This window comes from Puma concolor, chromosome B3 (genome assembly GCF_028749965.1).
Source record: "Puma concolor isolate L17-30 chromosome B3, mPumCon1.1.hap2, whole genome shotgun sequence".
Taxonomy (NCBI): domain Eukaryota; kingdom Metazoa; phylum Chordata; class Mammalia; order Carnivora; family Felidae; genus Puma; species Puma concolor.
Window position 1 is genome coordinate 29,416,166 of NC_141672.1, and position 8,446 is coordinate 29,424,611.

At 38.5% G+C, this 8,446-nt stretch overlaps 1 protein-coding gene across 6 annotated transcripts in view; it reads right to left on the reverse strand.

Moving 5' to 3' along the window:
* ZNF410 (zinc finger protein 410) overlaps positions 1–8,446 on the reverse strand; it is a 49,586-nt gene that overhangs the window by 40,119 nt on the left and 1,021 nt on the right. The gene's annotated exons all lie outside the window — the stretch shown is intronic.

Below are 8,446 nucleotides of genomic sequence, written 5' to 3' on the forward strand. Positions count from 1 at the left end.
TGTACAAGTTTTTGTGCGGACATGTATTTTTACTCTTTTGGATATATACCTAGAAGTGGAATTGCTAGGTCACATGGCAACTCTATTTAACCTTGTGAGGAATTACCAGGCTGTCTTCCAAAGTGTCTGCACCATTTCACAATCCCACCAGCAGTGGATTTCTCTACATCCTCACCAACACATTATTATAGCTCTCTTAATGGGTGTGAATGGTGACCCATTGTGGTTCTGAACTGCATTACCTGATAGCTAGTGGTTTTGAACATCTCTTCATGTGCTTATAGGCCATTTGTACATCTTTTTAGGAGAAATACTTAGATTGTTGGCTCATTTTTTAAATTGATTGGTCTTTTTATTGTTGAGTTGTAAGAGTTCTTTATATATTCTAGATATAAGCTCCTTATCAGATAAATGATTTGCACAAACCTTTTCCCATTCTGTGTTATCTTCTCATTTGCAATGCAAATCTTATCATCATTTGAACAAGGCAACTCTAACTCTACAGTTATCAAACAAAACCTCATTAAAACTGTCATTCAAGGACTTCTAGTCAGTTTTAGTTAAATGTGATATCCCATTATCATAAGCTACTTAACAATGTCTTGACACTATAAATACTACCTTGTATGATATTCTCTGGATTAGTATTACTAAAGGTAAATGTAGAAACCGATGAAATATATTCCCGAATCCAAGGCTAAATCTTTCCGCTATTAAGTTCAACATTAAGTACTTCATTTCAGCAAAACAACATCTCTACCATACAATATGAATGGTATTTTGAATTTTGTTTTATGGTGTAGTTTACATTTGTATACTTACTCATAAAGATCTAACTCCATGGCAACAACTGATATAATCGTAACAACCTAAACTGTACTAAGTACACAGTTCCTTAGAGTCATCAAAACATATTAGACTGCTAATATTGTAATAAGTTTGTATGGTGGCAGGTGGGTAACTAGGCTTACTGAATAGTCTATCAAATTGTGGTAATGTATCAAACTGTCAAATCACTATGTTGTACACCTGAAACTAATTTAACACTATATGTCAACTATTCATCAATTAAAAATAAATCTATAGGGGCACCTGGGTGGCTCAGCTGGTTAAGCATCTACTCTTGTTTTTGTCTACTCTTGGTTTCAGTTCAGGTCATGGTCTCACAAACGCCGTGTCAGGCTCTGCTTTGGTGATGCAGAACCTGCTTAGGATTCTCTCTCTCTCTCCTTCGCGCTCTCTGCCCCTGCCCTGCTCATGCTCTCTCTCTCTCTCTCAAAAAAAAGAAAAAAGAAAACTTGAAAAAAAAAGAGCTACTGGGATCTTCAATGTAGGAGGGATAAGAATTACTACATAGCTTTATGTCTGAGTATATTTAATGTAATCATAATAAAAATAATTTGGCAGTATGGGGGCCACTATAGTGTGCAATGCAATGTTTTTCCTTTATTAATGCAATTTGCATGACACGGGAGTGACTAGGACTGCACTTACTCAAAAGGAAGCTATTTTCAAGGTAATTATGGGTCTCAAAGAGATTTCTTCCCAGGCTTTCTTATTAATTAAGATACTAGAAATGCAATACCAAGTAGTCACATACATCACCCCAAATTCTGTATTTTTATTACTATTTGTTTTTGAGAGAGAGAGAGAGAGAGAATGCACCCACGAGCATAAGAGAGGGTCAGAGAGAGAGATAGAGAGAGAATCTCAAGCAGGCTCCACACTTAGCACAGAGCCGGTCATGGGGGCTCAACCCACAACCCTGGGATCATGATCTGAGCCAAAATCAAGAGTCGGATGCTCAACTGACTGAGCCACACAGGTGACCCATCTCCCAAATTCTTTAATGTGAACACTAATAGTTGCTCATTTTTATTTTGTATCTTTACCTGGTAGACAGGCAAAATTTATATTCTTATTTCCTTTTATATTGGAAAAATTACTAATTCAGCCCATTTTAAATAACAAAGGAGATGATGACATTTAACCATCATCAAACCAAGGATAGGCCCATCAAATCATATTTTTCACAAGTCATAAATAAGGCATCTTGGTTCTGGATAGAGTTCACAACAAAACAAACTGATCTCAGAAACCCAGGGATAAGTCTAATAAATACGAAATAATAGACCCTTTCTCCCTCTACCCATGCCAACAACTGAATTTTACTGTGTGCATTGCTCCTTTTGGCCATCAAAGCATATTAGACTGCTTACAGAAAACAATCTTGGTCCAGCACAAATTATATTTTTTAGAAATCCACTGCCCTACCACTGCTATTATATTAATAGTTAATAATAGCAGAATATGTTAATATGCTATCCCATAGTCAGCTTAAAGGTTAAAAGGAATGCAGGCAATAGATATCTTTGCAATGAACCAAAGCAAAGTACAGGAAGGCCTGAAAACTTCTGTAAATCGGTAATGAGAGATCTCATAACAAAAGCAAAGCAGATTTAAGACAAAAGAGATCTCTATGATCTAGACCATCCTGAAAACAATTCTCCTTCTGTTTTTAGCCAAATAAACAAATCCTGAGAACTGAAGTCTGATAAACTGCATTCTTCTACAGTACACTCAACATCATCCAGCAAATTATTCATTAATACTAAGTAGCTAAACAAGTTAAATAAAGAAGCTGAGATGTTTATTAAAAAAAAAAAAAATCCAAGGTCTCTAAAGCAAAAATCTAAATTCTGCCTCTGACTTTTTGGTTGAGACCTAGGCAAGCTACTCAACTTCTTGGCCCTAAGTAACTCATCTGAAATACAGATGAAACAAATCTACCTAGGACTATTTACCTATCAGTCAACAGAAACGCTTACAAAATTCTTCAAAAACAAAGCTCTGCATAAGTGCTTAAGAGACAAGTAAATCTATCAAATGCATTGTATACTATAAAAGGTTAAGAAATCTGCCTTTATTACAGAGCCCAAATTTCCTATAAAGCAGTGATTTTCAAACATTTTGACTGCAACCCACAGTAAGATATATTTTCCATGATACCTCAGAGAATGAAACACATGCTGAGATGCAAATAACATATTTTCATGAAACAATACTAACCTATGTTAATCTCATGCACTCTGAATTTTTTTAAATAAAACCCACTAAAGTGATCTCACAAACTACTTAACAGATTATGTCCCACAGATTGAAAAACACTATAAAGTATCTTCAAAAGTCTAAAATACATATGTTAAACACAGACTCAGCCATAAAACATAAAACCATAGATATAAACCTGCTATAAATATACATTACAAGTCAGCAATTATCACTGATAAGAGTCTTGGGGAAACTGAAATTACTTGAATCCTCACACAAGACAGGAATTAGTTAGTGGTAACACTGTGTCCAGAGGGTGGAGATGGCCTAAAATCAATGCAGGCTACACAGAGAAATATTGGGAGGAAAAACCAAGCCAAAATAAACTAAACAAGCAACAGAGGAACATAACTGATACAGGTCTCTTGCCTCAGTTCTGACTGCTGTACAGAAGGGAGTGCATTCCAAAGGGAAAGATGATCAGGGGCTTTTACTACTCTGCTCAAGAAAGAAACAGAACATCATTGTGTCAGCTTCTAAAAAGTAATGTGATTCTACCCTAGGAAAACAAAGTCCGGAATATCAGTACTGTACTTATTTGAGGGAGGTAGAAAATGCCTTGACCTTGACCCAGTTTCAGAAAGAAGGGAGGGAAGGGGTAAGAAAAAAAAGGGAAGAAATTAAGAAACACCATGGTTCTTCCCGATTGGTCACCAATCTGCTTCTTGGCTCCCTCCATTTCTACCTATGTCTGACCACAGATATAGACCCAAATGATGTTTCACTAAAGCTGAAAAATACTACATCAAAAATCCTACCAATGGCAGGGAATTACAAGGCCAAAAATTAAAATTTAAAAAGGAGTAGTTTAAATTTTGGTATAAAACGGTAGTTGTAGGGGCGCCTGGGTGGCTCAGTCAGTTAAGCATCAACTCTTGATTTCGGTTCAGGTCATGATCCTAGGGTGGTGGGATCAAGCCCCACGTTGGGCTCCTGAGTAGAGAGCCTTTCTCTCTCTCTCTCTCCCTCTCTCTCTCTGCCCTTCTCCTTAGTTCATGCTCACACACTCTCTCTCTCAAAATAATTAATTAATTAATTAATTAATTAATAAGATACTAGCCCTAGGAAAAGAAAAACCAGGTAACTTCTTATATTCATATCTAGTATATTATGCAAGTTGATTAAATTCTAATAGTTAAGTGGTAACAGGTACTAATGAAAAAAAAAATTGGAACATAGAAGTGTGAAGCCAGAATGAATCTTAGCGATACAGGATTTATCTGGGGCCTTCCCTTTTCCTTCCCAGGATCTGCTGAGGTGTTCTATTCCACAGCTCTCATTTTTATTCTAGTCACTTCCTCCTTTCTCTGCAAACCTTCAGAGCCAAATTTATCAAAAGACTTGTCTCCACTTTCTCATCTCCAGTCACTATTCAATCCCAAGACTTCACCAAAACTTCTCTTGTAAAGGGTACCAAAGATCTTCATGTTATCAAATCCAATGGACACTCTGCAGTCCTAATCTTATTTGACCTTTGCAATGAACAACTATTGTTTTTAATTGTCCTACATTCATTTCCCCTGCTTAGGTGACAGGTTCTACATTAGTTTGGGGATGTACCCCTCCCCCATTGGATACACCTTTGGTGAGACTGCAGATTAAGGTGTTCTTTCCTTCACTGACCAACTGTTGGACACTTGACCTGCACTGAACAAATCAGCCACTTTTCCTCAGAACGTGAATTCTAAAAGAAGTAACAAAAGGCTGAAAACTGCTGCAGCAGCCCATTCATTCCGGTAATGCAGCTAGCAGCCTCCCCTGGGGCTGCTCAGATTCCTGTCCTTTATGAAGCCAAGGCCTTCATCATTTCCTTTGATCCTATGAGCTGCCCACATCCTTGTTATAAATTCCTCTTCTGAAGCAAACTGGTTACTTCTGAAGCAATCAGAGCCATAACTGGTATTATCCCTTAGAAGCACTGTCTCCTTCCTCAAACACTTACTGTCTTTGCTTCAAAGATACATGTTCCTCATTTTACTCTTATTGTCATTGCCATTCCTCCAGTTTCCTTTGGTAACTTTTTTTTTTCTTTGAGAGAAAGAGCAAGAAAGAGAGAGATGGAGGGAGAGAGAGAGAGAGAGAGACAGAGAGAGAATCCCAAGCAGGTTCTGCACCGTCAGTACAAAGCCCGATGTAGGTCTTCAAGCTCACTGAGATCATGACCTGATCCAAAATTGAAAGCTTAACTGACTGAGCCATCCAGGTGTCCCTCCTTTGGTAACTTCTATACTCTTCCTGCACGCAGCCTCTAAATACTAATATTCCTCAGGATAGTATTCAGGACCTCTTCTCTTGCTACACTCTCCTCTTAGCATAAGTTCATGGCTTTAAATGATAGTCTCCAAAATTTTTTAAAGTTTTTATTTAAACTCCAATTAGTTAACATACAGCATAATATTAGTTTCAGGTACACAATACAGTAATTCAACACTTCAATACAACACTGCGTGCTAATCACCAAAATTTTTATTTATAGCCCAGATACGTCCCTGAGCTGCAGACCTGCATATACAATTGCTTACTTGGTACCTGTACTTAATGTTTGAAACTTGGTATCTCTAATGTGTCTAAAATTAATTCTCTCTCAAGCCTGTTTTCCATCATGCCCTGCCAGCCCCACTCACCACAATCCTCCACTTAAGACAGGACCACCATGCACCCCATTTAGGAATCATTTTTATTACTTTCTTTCTTTTGCTCCCAATATCCAGTCCAGCTGCAAGTCCCATTAAGATAACAAATCCACCTACTTCTATCCACCACCCTATTTCAGGCCACCATTAACACTTGCCCTAAACTACTGTTAGTGCCACCTAACTCATCTCCCTGCTTCTACTCTTGCCTACCTTCCATTCTATTCTCTTTCCAGTAGTAAATATCTTTTTAGGGGCACCTGGGTGGCTCAGTCAGTTAAGCATCCGACTTTGGCTCAGGTCATGATCTCATGGTTGGTGGGTGGGTTTGGGCCCCGCGTCAGGCTCTGTGCTGACAGCTCAGAGCCTGGAGCCTGCTTCAGATTCTGTGTGTGTCTCTCTCTCTGCCCCTCCCCTGCTCACACTTGTCTCTCTCTTGTCTCTCAAAAATAAATAAAAATGTTTAAAAAAAATTAAAATGATTCCTATTATATCACTCACCTGCTTGAAACTCTTTACGCGGCTTCCCAATGCACCTACATAAAATTTAAACTCCTTGTCCTGGCACGTAAGAACCTATGTGATCCATTCCTGTTCCTCCAACCACACTCCAGAGTCACTCTCCCTTACTTGCTCTCCAAGCTCCAATCATCTTAGTTCCTTCAACACATTAAGCTCTTTCTGATGTTAGGGATGTGCACACGTCTTTTCCTCTGCCTTGGAATGCTTTTACCTCCCTCTCCATTAGTTACCTCTTTTTCACTTTTCTGGGCTCTGTTTAACTATCAACTCATTTACAAACGCTTGGCCTGGTCACCTTATCCAAAGAAGATTCCCCACACTTCCACCTTTGTTCTCTATCTCTACTATTTCTAATTGCTTTGTTTTTATATAATATTCCTTTTTTTTTTTTTTTTTTTTTTTGGTCTGGTTACTCCCCTAAATTGTAAGCTCCATAAACAAGGGCAGGAACTAGTCTGTCTTGTTTATAACTTTACATTCCACTACCTAGCACAGTGCCAGGCAAAGTACTTTATGTAATTCATAAGGAATTTAGGTCTCCAAGAGTCATTTCTGATACTGTGAAACTCCAAGGCTGTCTTTACTATGAGATTAAAGGGCTTCTATACAAACTTCCCTGCAAGCACCTAGTAGGCACTGAATAAATGAATGAATGACCTGGATATAATACCAAAATATTTGCCTCTATTCCTGACCTCTCTCCTCAACTCCAAATTTTCATTTCTAACTGCTTGCTGGGTATCTCCACACAGATATCCACCTCAAACCTAACAATGTTCACAATCCAGATAATCATCTCTACCACCAAACCTGTTCTTCTTCCTGTATTATCCATTTCAATTATTGCCCAATCTTCTTCCCACTCAGCCATAAATTCTAGGTCTTTAACAATGTCTCTCATCTTCAATATTTAAATAACCCCAGTAGTTCTAATTCCCCCAAATTTATTCCCCCTGGAATGCCCTGTTTAGGCCTCATTATCTTTCAACTACACTATTAAAAGAAACTACTAACTGGTCATCCTTCCCTAAAAATCCCCCCCCCCCTTTTTTTTAAGTTTATTTATTTATTTTTGAGAGAGAGAGAGAGAGAGAGAGAGAGAGAGAGAAAGCAAGCAGGGGAGCGACAGAGAGAATCCCAAGCAGTGGGACTCACTCCCACCAACCATCTCATGACCTGAGCCAAACCCAAGAGTCAACCGACTGAGTAGTTTAGGTGCCCCAAAATTCCCTTCTTCAATCCATCTTTTTATGCAGCCACTCAAATTATCTTTCCAAAACACAGAAATGCTTGTTACTTCACTCACTCAAAATTCAGTGCCTCAGAATATTAGTCAAATCCCTAACTATGGCATTTCAAATATCCTGCAATCTATCTTCAAACACTGTTTCACTTACAGCACGTCCATCTTCCTCAATTAACCCTTTGCTCCAACCCACATGGACTGGCTACTGAATGAACACACCAGCCTATTTCAGTGTTCCACATCTTTGCTTAGAATAGTTCTTCAACCAATAATAAGCACTATCCAGCTGTGATTTTTTGAAATCCTTTCCAGACTTTTTTTTTTTCATTTTTTTAAATGCTTATTTATTTATTTTGAGAGAGACAGTGTCAGCAGTGGGAAGGGGCAGAGACAGTGGAGAGAGAATCCCAAGCAGGCTTCCCGCTGACAGCACAGAGCTTAACACAGGGCTCCATGCCTCGAACAGTGAGATCGTGACCTGAGTCAAAATCAAGAGCTTGATGCTTAACCGACTGAGCCACCCAGGAGCCCCTCCTTTCCAGATTTTAATATCCAACTCAAATGCCATCCTCCACTAAGACTCTGATCCTTTCCCTCCAGTGAAAACAAATCTGTCCTTTCCATAGTGTTGTCACAACACGCTATTTCACCTCATTTTAGCAATGATTCTATCCTGTCTAGGCTGTTAGGTGTCTACATGTATAACTTTCTCATTGGTTAAAGTGGTTGAACTTATTCATTCTACTCTCATTAACTAAGTATTATGCTTTGCACAAACTAAGCATTCAGGAAATACCCGCTGAATAAATAGGTAAGCCTCTTCATTTACAAAGAAGGGGGGAAAAAGGTAGAGATTAAGTAACTTGCCAAAAACCAGACATCTACTTAAATGCAGAATTTTTAAAAATTAGAACCTAAATCTTCGGTTTAGCTG